Genomic DNA, 19,890 nt, shown 5'->3' with positions numbered 1-19,890 from the left:
AGTGCATTCAAGCTATGTCTCCACATAACAATGGGTCATTTGCTTTTAATCTGGAAAAATAAAAAACCTAAAAGGCTAAGTAGAGACAATCAAGGGGTTGTTGGTACCCATTGAGTTTAGGGGAGAAGACAGATGCTCAGATATGTAAGGTAGGGCCTTGACCTTGAGGTAAAGAGCATTTTGTCTCTTTGCAGGCTTGGATGAAGCAACAGTGGTGTGGATTAATTGCTGACTTCTAGTAGAGGGACTTTGGGAGTACACTGACCTGGAAGAAAGAAGGGAAGTTAAGAATTGGTCATCTGGGTGTTGGAGTGGGTGTAGATAAACATTAAAGAGTAAATAGTGATAGTTAAAGAGTGTTTTTTAAATTCACAGTTTCAGTTTGTGCAACTTGAGGGTTACCTGCCTAATGTTGCTGTGCATAACCTTGTGAGTAGAAATCTCTGTTACTATCCAGAGTCATTTTTATAGAGGTTCTTTGGATGTATAAAACCCAAAGCATGTAACCACTTGCGCCAGATTTCTAGGATTATGGCAAAGCAGTACAGTCTGGAGGTGTTTTTGCAGCGAGTCTGCAGTGCCATAAGATGTTGCTCCGAATCCCAAACTTTCACTTTAAGGTCCAAGAATAATATAGCTTTGTAAAGACAGATCAGCAGTGTCCATCACAGAAACTAGATGTCCTCTGAATGTCTTTTGAGGACAAAACTGTGCCACTAAGATTGTCTGACAAAGATAAACTGACTGTTCTCCTTATGTATTGACAGTAACACTGTATGATGTATGAGATTGCATCATTCTAAGACTTAAGCACCACCATTTTTCTTCCAGAGCATGTCATTTGGTATCAGCACTACATGCATTGATTCATTTCATGTATGGGCATGATTTGTTGCCCTTGGGTGAGCAGAGAAAAGATCTCATGTATCAAGGATCATTTCACATGGGATTGAACCACCGTGCAGCATATCAGTGCATCTAACAACCAGCCTATATATTACCCTTTAAGGCACTTAATGTGGAGTCGGCTGCCCTGTCACTGCGAGGCAGACAGCCGCCATCTTGGCTCCCATTTGTAGACGATGTGCTCTCAGGCAAACATGCTAGCCCCATTTATCAAGCACCTGAAAATAACTGGGCTGACAGACAGGTCGATGTATGATCATAGGTGTTATCATGTGTTGGTGTGGAGGGCGTTAGTGCATGGCTGGCCCAAACATCTCCGGGGCAAGATGGGCGATAAGACCTGTTGAAGGTCTGGACGAGCTGATAAGAGGAAGTGGCTCACCTTCTACTTGAATGACCCCTGAGAGGATCAGGGTTGCTGCGGTCAAGGACATCGGTGTTTATGTTGAGGGTTTTTATTTGTAGACATCACCTCAGTACGTTTATTTTTAAATGTCTTAATGACCTAAGCATACACGACTGCATATCTTAAAATGTAGGATACCTGCTCCCCTGTGTGTGACAGACTAGATGTGTAGTCAGTGATGCGCTCAGTGTATTTAGAGAATTACCTTACCATGTCTCAGCTTTAAGCTAATCTCCAGAACTCAATTTTGCCATAACAATAGAAACCATTAGCTGGCTCAGTGATGGGAAAACATTACAGGATTTTTACCCCCTCAGGATTCTTGGATTAGTTAAGTGCCAAAACTGCTGTCTTCAATTTATAAACATTACATAACTTCAAATGTTTTTTTTTTTATCACAGAAGTTTAAATAGTTCTTGCCATGATTGGATCTAACTGTTATAGATTTTTATCCTCTACGGCAGGGATACTCAACTTACTTTTCTTGGGGGCCACTTTTGCAAAATGACAGGAGGCCAGGAACCAGTCACAGCAACCCCTTGTAAGTGTCTAGGATTTTAGGACATTTCTTCGATTTTAGAATGGTTCTAGGATTAACGAACGTTTCCATGATTTTAGGACAGATTTTAGGTACATCAGGGGCTCAGCTAGGACCTCTGACAGGGTTGTAGGGGATTCTCTGCCGGCACTTGTGAATTACTATTTTTTTTGTGAATTAGAAAGTGGTTGGGTGCACACCTGGCACCCTGTCGGGGGCCAGCTTTGGCCCGTGGGTGAGAATCACTACTGTACGGATTAAGCTGTGATACAGAATTCTAAAAAAATAGGGTGACAAAACCTCTGAGGCTCTCCCACTTTTCGTCTGTCAATAAATGAAAATAATTTTATATTATTAATTTTTTTTTTTTCTTGAAGTGTTACAAGGTGCAACTCTCGTGATTCAGGGTGGTTCTGGTAATTTTTTGTTTCTGGTTGTGGAATGATTGATGCCTTCCAAAGCAGAGTCTACTGGAAATGAGTAACTGATGCCTTTTGACTGTAATCACCATGAGAGCAATAGTGGCAAAGACAGCACCTCCATTGATTCCTATTGATTCCTTTTCGCCTTAAATAACTTTGATCACTTAAAACGGCTTCACAAAATGAATGACCTGGCTGTGAGTATCCAGCTACCACCTTTAAATCATTTGTTTCTGCTAAAGCAAAAATTTAAATATGAATAATGACTTGACAAGGTAGCAGTTTCGTAATCATGGAGTGTTGTGGAGAAACTTTATTGATCTCACCTGCTGCTTTGATTGAGAATCACAGACAGTGTGATTGAAAACGTTGTGTAACAAATCTTTATTTGATTTTTGAATCTGAGCCCAGAGGTCCTCTAATTGCCATCTTTGCCATGAAAATGCAGGCGGAGGGTTTAAGTGATGGCAGGGTAGGTAAAATCAATATAAGAAGATTAGTCCACCCAACAGCATACAAAACATCACTTAGAGCTGTTTACTCGCTTAACAGATCTGGGAAATTGGCAGACATGTTTGAGAGTTTAAGCTCTTAATTTGAATTTCAACAGGCCTGTTACCCAGACTGCCTTATCAAAAATGTCATTGATTATGTCCAGTTTTTTCCACGTTACTCGATTGCAAAAGCCACATTCTAATTGAATATTGTCTCTAACAGGATGGAGAAATATTTTTTATTTTATTGTTTTTTCCGTCAACAATAGCTGAGGCCTGAGGCAAATGTTTTAAGTCCCAAAATAATAATATCCCAAAAATCCCTTGAAGGATTTTTTTTTCAAATCTGGCACAAATATTCACTTGGGCTCAACAATAAACTAATTTAATTTCAGTGGTCAAAGGTCCACGTCACTGTGACCTTGCATCTGTCTTCCTCTTGTACACTCGTCATCTCAAGAACACCTTGAGGTAATTTCTTCAAATTTGGCGCAAATGTCCATTTAGACTCAAGGTTAAATGTCACGGTCATGGTGACCTCATTAAACATGTTTTTGGTCATAACTCAAGAATTCACACACTTAAATTTCGCACAAATGTCAGGAACAGAGGGAGAGACATTGGGACAGATACTGCATTAGTGACATTAATCTTGAAACTGTGCTAAAATGGATTATACAGATCTTCTGTGCTGCTGGGGGGACGTTATGTATGAAGTGTCTGTGTTTTCACTGACATGGATGTAAACTGTAGGTGCAACTTGACCGGGGCACGGAGTATACAACTGCGTGGTGGTATTTGGATTCTCATCTTTTTTTTTTTTAGATGAGGAGCATTTTACCTGTCTGTCATCCTACTGTTTTTTGACCTAATATGCAGCTGCTGACCATTGAGTTGACCATTAATTATGTATGACATTTTTTCTAGAGTATGACTACAGTCTGTGATCTTTCAGTCCATGAGCTGACCATGATGGTATTTTTCATCCAGTTCTGATGATTTTTTTCTTTGTAATCACATCTTGAGATGTGTAATTTTTTGGGGGGAGTTTGCTCATTTCCATGCAGATTTGTTTTGCGCTTCCATGTTCTGTCACCTCTATTTGTCACCCATCTTGCCTGCTCCTGAGCATCGTCATCTGCAGCGGGTCTAGCCTTGTCATCTGGCCGTTAACAATCAGGCGAGCTGACAGCCACCCACCATTTACCCATCAAGCTTTTCTCTACATGCACATGCATTAATTTGAAGAAAGATGCAACTCTAAGCTCGATCCACATGCATAACAACACACACTCCTCCATCCTCTCCTCCAGTGTAAGTGGGTGAGGGGAGAACGGGTTGGTGGATGCTGGGATGACACACTGGCGCATGAGTGTCACATCATCCATCAGTCTGTCACAGGCTGTCGCCCAGCTTCTCCCAGAGATGCTGTCGATCTGTAAACAAGAGAGAGAAACACCAGGCTTCCCGGGGCGCCATGCGTGCAGACAGTCAGGGCAGGGCAAGCCTCCCTCTCTCTCTCTATGAATCACACACTGGCAGAGGGCTGATTTCACCAAAGTGGGGTTTTGATCCACACAGCCAGGTGTAGATGACTAATGCCTCTGAAGAATACTGCTTATAAGCAACCGGCCGTGTCGAAAGCATGAAAACAATCAACGGCCTTTGTGACATTTTCTAATGAGGGGATAACATCGACTGGGAGAAACTGACAACAGGAGTTTTTCCGCTTCAGCACCTTGAAAAAGAGCAGTCTGATTGGTCGGATGGAGTAAATAATTAAGAAGGGTGTCAGCTATAAGCCAGCGTACTTAAACGGTCATTGTGCTGTGTTTAAATGGCATGTAATAGGGGTGGGCGATATGGTCCTAAATTAATATCATGATGTTTCAAGGCATTTTTGGGTTATATTCTTGATGATATGATAAAATTACAGAGAATTATTATATTATTCATTTCAAGAGCATAAAATTGCTACAAATTAGTAGTAATAACAATAACCATTTGCCTTCAAATGTTTTGTAAAATCTAAACAATTTTTTTTCAATTATTTCTTTGGTTTGAAAACAACAGTTACAGATTCTTTATATAATATGAATTGTTCAGGTGAATTGTTAGGCTAATTGTTCAATATCATTATCATTATCATTTCATATTATGAGTGGAACATAATGACACCATGTCCCACAAGAGAGCGAGTGTCTAACTATCATGTAGCGTTGTGTAACACCAGCGCTCTGTGTCCACACCGAATTCCTTAAATATGCACCTTTGTTACTTCATGTAAACAAACTACGGAGCTATCAGCTTTGCGCTCGAGATCAGGCCTCAGAAAGCCAGTCAGCCAGTAAGGACAGCTCTTTTGTTGGCTTCAAGTCCAAAATGTTGTCGTTGGTGCAGTTTTAGTGTTTTTAATAGTCTTACTCTGTCATCTCCTCTCAATGCCCCAACAAGTAGAAAAACGTGCGCTTCTCTCCCCCCTCCACTGAAATTTGATCTCTCATGCTGCAGATACCTAGTGCCTTGGCTTGCAGTAAATTACACACCATTTATGTGACACTAGTTGCTCCATTGCTAAGTGTACAAACATGATATATTAATCACGCTGTCGTATTGCATATTACTAATGCAATTCGAACTGGATTTAGTGCTGTGACTTAGGCTACTTTTAAAATTGGCCAAATGTGACACGATCACACATGTCGATTCAGTCGGTTTGCATATATAATACCGGTTTATGCTCGTTTGCTGGACTGGACCAGCAAAACTGGAAATCGAACTCTGAGACCCACCTCCAGATAAGCCGATGAAATTGGATGGATGGATGGATGGATTGATGAATATTGACCAAATTATTATTGATGTTGAAGTAATGACACGAGTAAGATGGATTTTATTGATTGGGACCATTCCTGTAACTGCTGCCAGATCGCAGGTGTGTGTGATGTAATTGGCTGCTGATGGCCACATTCAAAACCATCCCGGCACCCTTTCATCACTCACTGAGCCGAGCAGTAATCAGTTATCTGCTGTATGGTGGAAGATGGGGGAAGGGACTCGGTCCTTCTTTACCCCTCTAATTATTTTCCCCATCACATGATTAATAATGTCACTTTGATTTTGTTCTGAGTCCACGAGATGAGAGACTCTGTGACAGAGGACACTGCTCGTACAGCAAAGGGTCGGCAATGTCTGCTGCCCGGTTGTTTGCGGGCCTTAGAGGCCCCTCTGTCCTCCAGGACGGGAGGACTCTGAGCCAGACTTGTGGAGCTGGCCCTGCTGCCTGCCTGGTGGGGGCTGCTGGCTGGGACAGGGCCAGGGCCACGACTGGGCCAAGCTATTTCTGAGCAGGACCTGGGAGGATGCAGCTGGTGTTTCTGCTGTTGACGGTGTCAGCATGCCAGTGGAGTCCCTCCAGATCCAATGAGCTCTTTCATATCAAGACAAACTGCCATTAAGGCCAGTAATCATTGTGTAACCCGGGGCCAATGCCTTGGCCGAGGACATACAAGGACAAAAGGGTTTTACTTTGGCAAGATTTTTTATTTCTGATATACCGAGCCAATACTGGGCTTTACACAAAAGTAATTATTGCTCTGTCAATGCAGCCGTCTATTGAGGAGGTAAAGTTAAAGTCATGACTTTCCCTAAAAAACGTCAGTGCAACAATAACTGTCTAACTGGGCCTCTAACAGCTGCAATGCAACATGATAATTACAGAATGAATTGTGTACAAAACAGTGATTTTTGCAATTTGTTTTAATTGTATGACCCTAAAATTACTCAAAATTAATACCTAAAGTCATAATAACACATCATTAGCCAAATAATCTTCAAAGGCTATTCTTGACCTTGGATACTACAGTTGAGAAAACATCACAAGCTTTATTTCATATCCAGGATTTCTCACACATTCTTTTATTTGTGGCAGCTCCCGATGATTAAAACATCTGCTGTCATGAATTGATTTTTATTTTTGGAGTTGGACCATCATTAGAAGCGTATAGACCTGCCAAAACCTCCGAATTAGAAGAGGGAACACAAAATGGATAATTTGCTATTGGGAAACACTGATATCACAAGATCATCAGCAAAAGGAGTGTACCCCATTGTCACAGACATATAGATGCTCAAATTTTCATTTTTATGCCTCTGCAATCCAGATAGCCGAGGCCCAAGACATTATGTTTGTGGATTTCCATCTGTCCGTCCGGCTCTTTCTTATAAAAGCGATATCTCAAAAATACCTTGAGAGATTTTTTTCAAATTTGGCAAACACCTTCACTTAGAAACAACAATGAGCTCATTAAAATTTGGTGTTGAAATGACGAGATCACTGTGACCTTGCATCTATCTAATTTTTGTGAATGCAGTGTTTGAAGATGGCTTCGAGGGTGTTTCCTCATATTTTGCACAAATGTCCACTTTGACTCAAGAATGTACTGAGCTCATGGTGACCTCGTAAAGCATGTTTTTGTGCCTAACTCAAGAATTCATGTTTTCAATTTTCACACAAATGTCTAATAGCATGTAATGATGAAGTTGTGACATTTTAAATCCATATTTTCTGGCCTATACTCAATGTGTAAGTCAGGAACAGAAGAGGAGAAATTTGGTCAGATGCTGAAGAGTGTAGTAGATGTAAACTGTAAGTGCAAGAATATGCTTACATTGTTGCGAATGAAAATGTTTTGGTTACTGTAAGTGGCCTATTGATTATTAGATTCTTGTAAAGAAGAAAAAACTATACAGGATAGAGGATGACCTTTGAATGCTGGATAAAGAGAGATCACCACAGGGTGCTACAGTATGTGACTCACCAGTGGAAACAGTCATGCTGTCTTTTTTTGGTTTTTGGAGGAGACTCGATCAGTCTGAATCCACTCAACAGTGTGATAAGAAAGAAATACATCATACACCATATGCTGAGATTGATTTTAGTTTATGTACAAGAAGTCAAGATGTGTACAAGAAGGAAAAAACCCACTCACTGTGACAAAGGTTTCTAATCCCCAGAACGCTTAATTACAGTTTAATTTAAGTACCTTCTCATGTGCTGTGAGTACAGTTTACAGTATTACATGCTTGAAAATCCTTATAGCTGCTGAGTAACAGATCAGCTCATACATCATGTAGACTGTATTCATGTTTTCATGGGAAAACTCAAGATAGTGAGCTCTATTCATTGTGCAGCCTGTCGGTTCCTGGCTGACCTTTGAGTGCAGCTGGACGCCGCTTTTATTCTGCTCTCCTGTGCAGCCAGTAGAGGACCTGTTTTGCTACCTGAGGCAGCTAAAAATGGCATTATCAACCATTTTCCATATTCATGAATCCTGTGTCACGTGACCGCTTTGCTGGCAAGTCTTCTCAGCCGCTTCATTTCCTCCTTTGAATGTGAAGCCTTTATATAAGATTGAGGGTTTAATGACATTTTTATTCAAATTTAATGGAGTAATAGTTCATCAATTACAAGTATTCCAATTATAATTTACATAATAAATCAGCCCATATGCACATCTGAATCACACAACATCAGCAGTGTTGAATTACAGGTTTGACTTTGTCTCACCATTAGGGCTGGGTCATAAAAAGAAGACAATAATTATCTGTAGTTATAGTGATAGTGATATAATAAATGTTCGATAAATCCGCCATATAATTAAACCATGCATACACCTGTAGAAGGGGGTGGTAACGCACCAGTCACCACCCTCCATTAACCAGAAAAAGAAGACAGCGAGATTGGGGGGACCGACCGTCCACCTTATTATTTTGATTCAAATTGTTTTGAATCTACCGCAGATGTGTGAAATGTTCTGCTGTTTGGCAAATGTTGTCATGTAATTACGATAAATAACAATTTAAACACAAATAACAGTATGATTTCCTTCAGCTTTCACTTAGAGGGAAAGTCAGATTTGACTTTTTTAGTAGATATCTATTGATATCGACCAATTTGAAAATTTTATATATCGCGATGACATTTTTAGCCATTTCGCCCAGCCCTATACAACTCCTCCATTGGTTCTGAGGTCAGTTTGACAACATATTCAATCACCCTAATGAAAGATTGTCCTTGCAGGTGTTTGTGTGGCGTTTGTGTTGACAGGCTCAGCCTTTCTCCGGGGAAATCATCTCCCGTTCATGGACAGATTCTTGTAGGATGTTGTGTTTGTGCATGCATGTGTGTGTGTTTTTGTATTTGCTCATGTGCAAGGGCAGATCATGGCTTACTACAAAGTGACAAACATACTACGCGCGCACACACACACACACCGACATGCACCCAGGGATCTCAACATCCTTGGGGATTTTTTTGACGTGTCCTTGAAGGTGACAGGCGCCCAGAGGGGCTGCGAAACACAAACAGGGCATGTTAATACGTGTAGAAAGGGTCATCTTAGGTTACACGCCGTTGCCCAACATCCTTGGCGTCTCCCCACTACCCAGCCAATCACAGCCAAGGACTCAGTGATGCAGTGCCCCTCTTACTGGAGGGATTCCTAGGAACTGCGCGTGACGATACTGGCTTAAACAGCCCAGAGTGTCTCCTGTCTCTCTCTCACACCTCCTCCTCCCTTTCTCAGCCCTCGGGTTTCTTTCTCCCAGCCGTACACGAGGTGCAGCCGCCGCTTGTGTTTGAACAGAAGATGATCTAGCGCCATCCTCACTGCTCCCACAAGACTGGCTATATAGACGGCAGACAGAGTCATCATCCAGCCCTCTTTCTCTCCTCCTCCCTTTCTCCTCCAAACCAAGCTCCACCTCACTTTCCCTCCTTCTTTCTCTCCCTCTACCTCTCTTTCTCTCACACACAACACACATACACACACTCTCTCTCCAAGACTCCCTTCTCCTACTCTAGATGAGCGTGCCTCCTTGTCAGGGCGAGCAGATTTGGAGCTGAAGGTGTTGCCAGGTAAGAGCGCACATTTCGTCTTTGGGTAACCCCAGAAGTTACAAAGAAATGGGGTGTTCCTTGGTTGTTTTTGTAGTGGTGTGTGTGTTGATGTATCGGTGTCTAGGTGACATAATCAGGAAGGGTGGGTGCTTTGAGGGTGCCACAGGGGAAGTACACTTTGCTACAACTCCCTCTCCTTGTCGTGACACAGTTTTTTGGCGCCCATTTTCGACGCGCCTTTTGTCGCCATGTGCGCTGAAATGTGTTTGAAGTGCTGTAGGTGCAGGGTGGAGCGCTGTACAGCTGGCGATATCTGATCAACATATAGAGCATGTCTCTGGTTGCGAGGGGAGACCACGGTGTGGATGTGTGGGCGGATGGAGAGACGAGGAGTAGGAACGGAGGGGAGGGGAATGGAGACGGAAGACGAGCAGCTGCTTTCATCCCATGGAAGCTAATCCCTCCGTTTGTTCACCTCTCTCCATCAGATAAAATGGGCCGGCTGTGGCTCTGGTGCCCCGTCTTTTATTTTTTTCTCTCTCTCCACTCTCCACCATCCTTCAATTGTGATGGGTTTATCTTGGGCAGGGAGGAAAGAGGCAAGCTATTGATTCGGAAATGAGCTGTAATGCTATTTGAAAAAGGGGAAAAAGACATCCTTCTCTGTCTGTGACTTTTCTTCTGCACGCTTTTGTTCCTTTTGCTGATAATCTATTCTACAAACTCACCAGTGATAACGAATTCCTGCAATCTTTAAAGCTTATACAGTGAGCTGATACAATTTGAAAAGCCACTTGAGTTGCATATGGCATAATAAATCTGCTGTTTTTGTGATTGGTGGGAACCCCCTGCGCTGTAAAGGAGGCTTATCACCTTCCACAGGTTCACTGATGGATTGCCGAATGGCTACTGCACATGTAAAGGAACGGCTCCTGGCTCTTGGCAAACATGTCAAGCATATCCGTGGTGATTGTAGCATGGCTTCGCTGACAAATACAGTATTGTCAAAAGACTGGGGCGGCCTATCACCTCTCGCCTGCTCCCGGATTACCTAATATCTCAGGAGGCAGGTTCAGCTAGTGCAACAGGAGAGAAAGAGGAGGGGAGAGGAGTGGGTTTGGGGGGTTGCTCAGGTGTTGCTGTTTAGCCGTAGAAGACATTAGCCAGGAAGCCCCAGTGTCAAGCTGTTACCAGGTGACAGAGAGAGTGAGAGCGAGACTGTGCTTTCCACACCCAAATCTAAATGACCCCTCAGCTCATTTCCCAAGGCAGAGCTTATGTTTACATACTCTCTGGGAGCTTCTGCAGATGCTCCATTTCATAAGCACTAACTGAATCAGACAGGCTGAGGCTGTGTCTGCACTGATGGATGCAGCGTGGACTGTTGGCTGGCAATTGCTTTTTGAAACACAGAGGATGTAGGACATAGAGGATGTTTTTCATGTTCTGGGGGTTTCAGGCAGCCTTGACAAAGTGTCGTCAGGAATTTTTGGAAATTGTGTGATATGAGTTTGAGGCCATGATTAAGGCTGTTTGACTCAGAATTACATAGTTGAGTCAAATCTGACTGTTCAATACATGACTTGATTGATGATTTGTTCCCTTTTCTTGGTACAGAATTTAAAAGTTTGAATGTAGTTTGGCTGGACATTCAGGGTGCAAAGTTCACATAATGTAGAGGGTTCCTGCAGATTTTTTTTTAAAAAGTGGTAAAAGGCATTGAATTAATTAATTTAAAATTAGGGCACTAATTGGCATTAATATATTTTAAATTATATTTTAAAAGATGTCAAGACAGGGGAGGTAAATTTTATTAATTTTATTCTGAGTGACATTAAAAAACTCTAACTTACCATGAAGCTATAGGAACCCTGATATTATAAACAAGCCCACAGAGGAAATGTGTGCTAACTATGCTAACGACTGATTGGAAATGAGCAACATTTGTTGTCAACACTAGATATTAAACTAAAACTATAGACTGTATCGTATTAAGTTGCTGTGAGCTGTAAATTCACCACCTCCAAGCAGTAGGCACAAGTTCGTTATCGCGGAGCTGTACAAAGCCTCTCTTCCTCTGCAGCTGCCTCTGTTTCATTCAGACTTACCTTGGCTCTGGGTCTGCAGCTTCCTGTACCAGAGAGTTGCGTAAACAGTGACGAGCGCTGTTGGCCTGTCCAGAATACTGTTTTTGGGGCTTTGATTCTATAGTGAAAATAACCTGCAAATATTCAAAGCTTCAACAGGACCACCTAAACCCGTCCCTACTTTGGTAGGACTTAAGGGCAGTCCACACCTACAAAGATAACTATAACTATAACTATATTTATAACTAAAACTATAAAAAGATTTATAAAACTATAAATATCGTTCCAACTCAAGAGGATGTCGGAGTCCATACTACAACTATAATGACAACATGTGTTGTGTTGTGTTGTTGTGACAACATAATGTTATTTAGACATCACATCCAACATAAATCCTAACATAAAATTTGGACCACAAAATGTATAGGGTGTGCTCGGCGCCACTGTTTACAGATCGTTATTTTTCATCAGTATGGATGCTCACATCGTTATGGTTAAAGTTATGGTTGTAGTGCTTGGTGTGGATGGCCCTTTAGTGTTGTGAGACAGAGCATGGAGAGAAGAGAAGTCTGAAGGTGGACCATTGCACTCAATGTTTCTGTAACTTATTAATAACCCGAACACAGTGGGTCCAGCCGCATCAGTAGATGTAAAGCAAACGCTTCACTACAGTTTCCAGACGCAGATAACGGTCCACATTTTGTCTCGCCTTTTCCTTTTCCTTTTCATAGGCAAGTTCTGTGAGTACAAAAAAGGAAGCATTCAAATACTGTTCAGGATGCCAATTACCATTGAAAGATTGAAGCTTCAAAGCTTCAAAACATTCAGCTCAGCCCTAAAGCACACTCTGCAGCTAAATTTGGGGACCAGAACATCTTACAAAAATACACTGTACACTTTGCCAAACAAACGAAAAACAAATGCTTGACTTGAAAAATCTCAGACTGAAGGGTCTTTGGCTTTTATGGGGCAGCCCTTGTCACAATGAAGTTTTAGAGATCTCTTCTTTTGGCTGTAAAATCTCAGTACAGCATCCTCTGATTGTATTTACACCAAGCTGGAGAGGGCGGGGGGAGTTGTTGACTCCCAAACTTAATCAAGTGGCCAGTCAGCTGTCGCCGGGGGCATTGTCATGTTTTATCAGGCTTGTTAAAGAGCTATTAATGAGAAGTACAGGCCCAGCGTCCTGAGCCTGATGTCCGGGCCACGCTAACCTTTTGTCTGGTTATCTTGAGTGAACTTTTCAAAAAGCCAAAGGCAAAGATAAAAGGGCATCTGCCAGGATTGCTTTGTATTTGTCTGAGGCCTCTCACTTATGATCAGTTTATTAGAAGATGGAGGGAAATGAGGGGACAGGAAGTGGAGCCAGGGCAAAAGGGAAGTGTAACCAAAGCAGCAGGGCAGCAAAAATAATGAGGCGGGTGTTTGTTTCTGCTCTGAATTGCGATGCAAATGGATGCTATAAATAGCGTCTCTCTTATGATTTGACCTTGGGTGGCCATTTGGTAGTGGGCGCCTGTGAGGAGGGATGTGACCAGATCAGTGACACTGTCATCACAGAGCGATTCATGCTGGTGGAGATGGATGCCCCTGGACTAGTCTTTCTGCTTTTCATGCTGACTTGTTTTCCATGCCCAAAAATCTCCCTATAACCATTTTCTCATCCTAATACTATCATAATTAATCCTTTGAAACCTGAGCTAATTGTCTTGATTTCTTTATACAACATACAAAGACGACAATGAAAATCATTTTTTAATAATTTTCTAATGTGTAGATTTTCAATTATTAAGGTAATTTGAGGGTTTTTACACATTGGGTGATGGAGTTGCAGAATTTTTTTTGTCCTCCAGATAGACTGTAAATTTTAGTTTAAAAATGTTGTAGACAACAGTTTTGCAGTTGAATTACAACGGTTTTTAATTGTAAAATTTACAGGTTGTTTTGTAAAGTTGTTTACATCTTCTCTGTAGTTTTTACAGAATTATTCTGGCAACCACAGCTGCCAGTATTTTTCCGTAAAAACAACTTTTTTTTTTTTTTTTTTTTTTTTTTACAGTGACAGTAATTACCTGGGGAAAGTGTCTGTAACATAGTTTTAATATGTAACTATGATAAATATAAATATATTTTTCCCTAGTGAAATAATGAGGTCTTCTGGAGTTTATTATTGATTGACTATTAATTACAGTCCAGTCACGATCACTGTGCCACTGCTACAGTAGGTCAAATATATTGATAGAACACTGTTAAGAAAATATAATGCTGCTCAACTAATGTTGTATGCAATCCAACTAACCTTGAAATGAGAACGAGCCAAAGACACCACAGTCAATCAAAGATCAATGTGTCACGCAAATTTTAAACTGCATATGTTCAGTTGCAGAAAGAGTGAAGCTGCACGACAAAAACTGATAAGAACGACACTAAAAGTGCATCAGCATCACTTCTCAAATTCTATCATTAAGTATGAAATCTAGCTGAATAACTTGCAGTGTTTCGATTTCTCCAAATTAACATGGCTGCGCACAAATTTCTGTTAACTATGTTTGTTTTCTTCATGGAAATGAAATATTGAACACCGCCCGTTAGCAAGTCAGCATGGCATTACTTAGAGAGATCATTTTCTACAATGTTGCCTAGGAAATTACCCACGCCTTCAGCGTATGTTCATAGAATATACACTTATGTTTTTATATGCCCTCTAAATCTCTCCTCATGCTTGCAAATCTGCAGTATCTTATCCTGAGAGTTGAGTTTGGCCAAATAGTTTGCTTTCTGAGATCAAAACAAGTTGGATTGTTGAGAATATTTCACACTCAGACTTATCGGTCGAACTCAATTAAATAAACTAAATTAAAGAAAGCAAAATAATTTACTTGAATTGATTTTCCAGACAGTGACAGCATATTATTTTCATCCTGGACCCAGACATTTCAATCATACTGATCATTTCTGGACATAATCGTATTAAGTGTTTCATGAGGAAGCTTCTTCAGCACACTTTAGGGAGAATTTAGATCGATTTTTTTTTTTTTTTTTTTGCAGTGTCTTCTGGAGTATTTTGAGCAGATATTTTCCACTTGTCAAAATGCAAAGGGAGTTTTGGATCACTAACATTTTTACCATTAGCAATTTTTTGGATGGTTCTTACGAATTGCTCATTGCCTTTTTTCAATGTTCTTTGAGAAATCAAACCAATTTGCTCAGAGGCCAAGGTTTACATACTCGGAAAAAGCATCTGAATGCAACACAAGAAAAGTCATGTCAGTCCAGATTTTAAAGGGTTAAGTTGGTATTATTTTGTTTTTGCAACAACCAAAGCAAGATCATTCAGTCCAAAAGGTGTCATCAAAATTTAAAAATGCATCTCATAAATGTCAGATTAAGTTCTCTCAGCTAACTCCATCCTGCAGCGTATTCGACAGTGTATCACATGGTGTAAAGCTGCTGAATTGGACAGAGCATGACTGGGACCTTTCCTCACAATATAAAAAAGCTTATAAGGGTGTTTTCATTTGTGTAGAAGAACCGAAGCATTGTTCGGTGTGTGACAAAAGCCTATTCTTCCAGCTGTATGCGACTGCATTTAAATTCATATTTATCAGCTGCAGCTCAGTCAAAACAGTTGCCGTTAAGTCGCAGGGAGTTGGGGAGGATCAGCCCTGGAGCCTGAACAATGTCTAATGAAGCCAGTCAAAAACAAGTCTGTGTCGGATATGTCTGCCTCCACTTGCAGATTCAACAACAGTCTGCTTAATTAAATGCACATAAGTGAATGGCTTCAGAGAAGTCAGAGTAAATAAATGTTACACTGACTTTACTTAGATTTCTCTTGCTAAGAAAAACCCTTTTACATTTAAACTTCTTTCAAAAACACTGGAAAAACATAATGACAACTTGACAAGAAGGGTTCTGTAAACTGCAAAAAAAAAAAAGGAAAAATGACAAGGGAATGATCTGAAAATTTGCTTGAGGGGAGATTATTAGATATTTGAAAAATAAATAAATAAAAAAATGTCTAAGAAAATTGTATTTATAATTGTCTTGATATTATATTTAAAATTATGTTGCAGAAAAAAATATTATTTTGTAGCACTTTCTTGTCCTCTTTGTCTTTTTTTTGGCCTATTTTCTGTTATTTTCTTGTAAGTCTTTACTAATTTCCTACTAATATTTGGTTCATTTCTTGTTAAATTGCTCATTACTTTTCTCCTATATTTTAGAAAGAAATCAAGCTTATTTACTCAGTTTTTACTGCCTGTCATAAATACATTGTTGCCTGTACAAAGTGTATTTAAGAAGGCTTTATTCCATGGCTTTGTCATGACTGTCTGCCAGAGAGATTTTCATTTATCTTGGGTGTTCATGTATAGTGACAGTGGCGGAGGGGAGGTGTTTCATTGTGATAGGTAAGGACGAGAAAATTATTTTATAGCGAAACTTCCAGTCTGAGAGCTGTAATTTTGAAATCTCCTTTAGGGGGAAATTGCTTTTGCCCTCCTACAATTTTTTAATATCCTGATTCATACTTAGGGCTGGTAAAACGCATCACCTACCTATAGCATTTCTCCTGCTGCTGCCCGAAGGTGCTTTGTGGGGAAGTTATTAGAGATTAATACCATCTGGGTGTGTGGGATTGCTGAGGGACAGAAGCCCTGCCCCGTCTGCTCCATGTCTGTCCTCCTGAGCCCCCAGCCTCGCCTCTACATAGTGGGCGAAACATCCCCTTTGCCTAATGAAAGAGTGTATTAATTATTACTGAAGGGCACGCAGCATAAAAAAGAGGCCCCGGAGGACATTTTCAATGTTTCATGAATGTAATAAGGTGTTTAAAAAAAATAAAAAGGCCATCCTTCTCTTACCGTGCTTACCTGAAACACTCATGCACATCCCCCTCAGCACTAACGACACATGGGGGCATCCCATGATGCACCTGCTCAACATGCTGATATCAAGGCAGCTGCCTGGTCTCACGCTCAGGGCGATAAAATACTCGCTTACGCTTGGGCAGTGTCCCCCGCTGCACAGTGACCATTCTGGGTACCGTTAAGCATCTGTGTGCTTTTCACGAAGTCTGATGTTTCTCCATCCGTACCATTAATAAATGCTCAGAGCAATGGATACATTGAGTTTGTGGGAGCGTAGATGGTTACGGTGGGTCCATCAAATATCGGACTTAAATCCATAGACTGGTTTTTGAGACCAACAAATGGCAACATTCATTGCTGTGTTTGTGCCACTCAAAGCCAGGCACTCTCTGACGCCACACAGCTACCATCCCATATACACCCATATATGTGTTTTATGGCGGCATCTACAATCTTTTCCTAACTATAACCAACTAGATTTGTTGCTAAACCCAACCGCTGTGCCTTAACTGCCATGTTTGTGCCACTCAAAGAGAGGTGTTTTTTTTTTTTTTTTTTTGCCATCCTTTCGTAACCCCTTGTGACCTGGATCGACATCAGTTTTCTAACCTGTGGAGCCTGTGAAAATTGGTTTGATTTCTTTTGAAAAGATGTGAGCAACTTGGCAAGAGATGTCCGGAAAATTGAAAAAAAACAATTAAACCCAATTTGCTCAGGTTTTAATAACCAATTAGTTTTGTTGCCTAAAACTAACCACCAACCCCCTCTTACTGCTGTGTTTGTGCCACTCAGTGCTGACTGTTCTATTAGCAACATCCACAACCTTTGCTCACCTAAATCAAGTAGTTTAGACCTCACCGCCAACTCTTTCTTTACACCGCATGCCTCTAAAAGCCTGGTGTTGTTTTGTGACATCTGCAATCTTTTTTTTTTTTTTTTAACCAAAGGTAGTTTTAATGCCTAAACTTAACAGCTGATCATCTATCGTTGTGTTTGTGCCACTCAAAGTTGGGTGTTCTTTAAGCGACATCTGCAGTCTTTTCCTAACCACCCCCAAGTAGTTTTGTTACTCACATCTAGCCGCTGAGCTGCTCCATGAATAAATAGTTTTGTTGCCTAAACTTAACTGCTGACACCTTCTGCGTCAAGATACTGTGCAAAAGGCTGCCTTCAGTATCATTTTAGTCACGCCTGGAGCCTCTGCCCAAGCAGCAGCACATGAAAAGAAGGATGAGATCATGTTGAAGGTGCTGACTTGGTAGAAAAGAAAATAGAGGAGGGAGTGGCACCTCACCTCCTGGGTAAAGTCAGTAATAACCTAACCAACTGCTGTTCTTTGTGTAATTGTGTTTTTGGCTCATATTGTTCAGTTTTTTTGTCTGAAATGATTAGATTAGAGGTGCTCCGCTATGGTCCCCTGTTGATTTAGCCACTCTGTATTGAGTGTTAAGTGTCAGCATGGAGATGAGCCTGGAATCCAAATTACTAATGTCCTTTCTTCAGCCTATCCTATTCATGAGTAAAACAGCTGCCACATTTGGTGTAAATTAGGTAATGTGGACCGAGTGTCACAAAGTCGAATGCATCAATTTAAGCGAAATGACACATTTGTAACTTGAGCATCATGCTGAGTCTTATCTGAGGCAGAAAAGGCTAATTGTGTTTTTTACAGCTTGTACGAGCTCACAATTCCCCAGAGGCTCCTTCAGTGTCCCCAGAATATGTCAGCACAACGAGGGGAAACAGAAAAAGCTGTGTCCAATAAGTTGCCTCTTGGCTCTGCTTACAGTTTACTCGCTGCTCCTGGGCGCCCTCGAAGGATGTATGAGTCATAAAGTAACACGACACCCCAGCAGTGTGTGAGATACAGTGCCAAGATGGGATTAAAAAAAAGCAATTAAAATCAGTGTCACTCTGCGCCGCCCTGTCCGTGACACAAATGACCTTGGTGGATTTTTAAACTTGCGTCGCATAATTTAACATGCTGGAAAGCAGGAATGGTTGTCACAGAACTTATTGCCTCTCTTATTGTCCCTGTCAACTGAGTTTACAGTGAACTGAAGAGAGTCATGCTGGGTCTCATGCAAGTAACAATATATGAACAGATGTTCTCTTATTTTTGCTCATATCCATGATTTGTTCTTATTTTTTAAGTACCCTTTGATTTTTGAGATTCACTAATTATTTTTTCTCCTAGGTAAGAGAACCTTTTGAAAAGTTCATCATTGAGCAACCCAAGTAGATTTGGATACTTAAGAACATTTGGTGCATCTGTAGTTGACTGCTCTTATTTTTCCCTTACCAGAAAATTAAGAGAAAAATAAGAGAAATATAAGAGTGTACTGCTGCATGGGGCCCATTAGTGTATCATAATCAAGCTCGTTTCATGCTTATTAAAATGACTGTGGATGGATTAAAAAAGAGGTAAATGAACATAAAATCAGCATAATGTTTTCAAGTGACCCTGCTGTGAAGATGATTTAATTCTTCTCTCTAATACAGCAAGGCAGGAGGGGTCATTAGCTGTTCAACCAGTGAGTCCTTGTGTCCCTGTCGGACAAGAACCCCCCCTCCGACAGTGTGGCTCGGAGCTGCTGTGGGAAAGGGATTACGAGGGAGTGATAAGGAAAAAGGCATCCCTCCCTCTCACCCTACCTTTCCTCATCTCTGCCCCGACGATTCTCCATTACTGTTAGTCGAGCAGCATGTGTGCCCTCCGCCGCCGACCGCTGAGATTCGCCTCTGATGCAAACATCCTTGTTTGTCGCCATGGCAACCAAGTCTCCTGCCTGCTGTAGGTTGTCATGCCAGCCGCCTCCCCCATGCTCTTCCTCGCCCATTAAGCACTGTACTGTACATGACACGTGCGAGCGGTGTACATTGCTCCATCTGTCTGGTATTCTCCATAAGCTGCTCTCATTACCGCTGTCCCCGCTCCTTCATGAGGGGGTCCCCTTTTTAAGCAAACGTTGCTCGGTATCACAACTACAGGAATGTTTTCACTCAAGAGAACTGCCAACCGGCACAGCCAGAGCAAATTGCCGGAATAATAGCATGACCAGCAAAAGCCCACAGCTCAAAAGACGGGGGAAATATAACAGCAAGTGGCCTCAATTTTCACTCTTCTTGTTTACACTACGAACCAATTCATCCTTGAGAAATGGAGCACTCTTGACATGTTTGGGGCTCCTGTGAAGGATGATGCAAATGGGGAGGCATATAGGGTCCGTGCTGTGTTGAGTTCGTTCTGAAAGCAGAGGCTCT

The 19,890-nt window shown here is 41.3% G+C and overlaps 1 protein-coding gene across 1 annotated transcript in view; it reads left to right on the top strand.

Annotated features, from left to right (window-relative positions):
• The first annotated feature begins 9,598 nt into the window (after positions 1–9,598).
• syt1a (synaptotagmin Ia) overlaps positions 9,599–19,890 on the top strand; it is a 206,842-nt gene continuing 196,550 nt past the window's right edge. The window contains exon 1 of the mRNA XM_042511372.1: positions 9,599–9,686. The gene's annotated coding sequence lies outside the window, so the exon portion shown is untranslated. The remainder of the gene's footprint in view (positions 9,687–19,890) is intronic.

The sequence above is a fragment of the Plectropomus leopardus genome, chromosome 22, assembly GCF_008729295.1.
Source record: "Plectropomus leopardus isolate mb chromosome 22, YSFRI_Pleo_2.0, whole genome shotgun sequence".
Classification (NCBI taxonomy): Eukaryota; Metazoa; Chordata; class Actinopteri; order Perciformes; family Serranidae; genus Plectropomus; species Plectropomus leopardus.
Note: the sequence above shows the minus strand (reverse complement) of the source record. Positions and strands in the feature narration are given on the sequence as shown.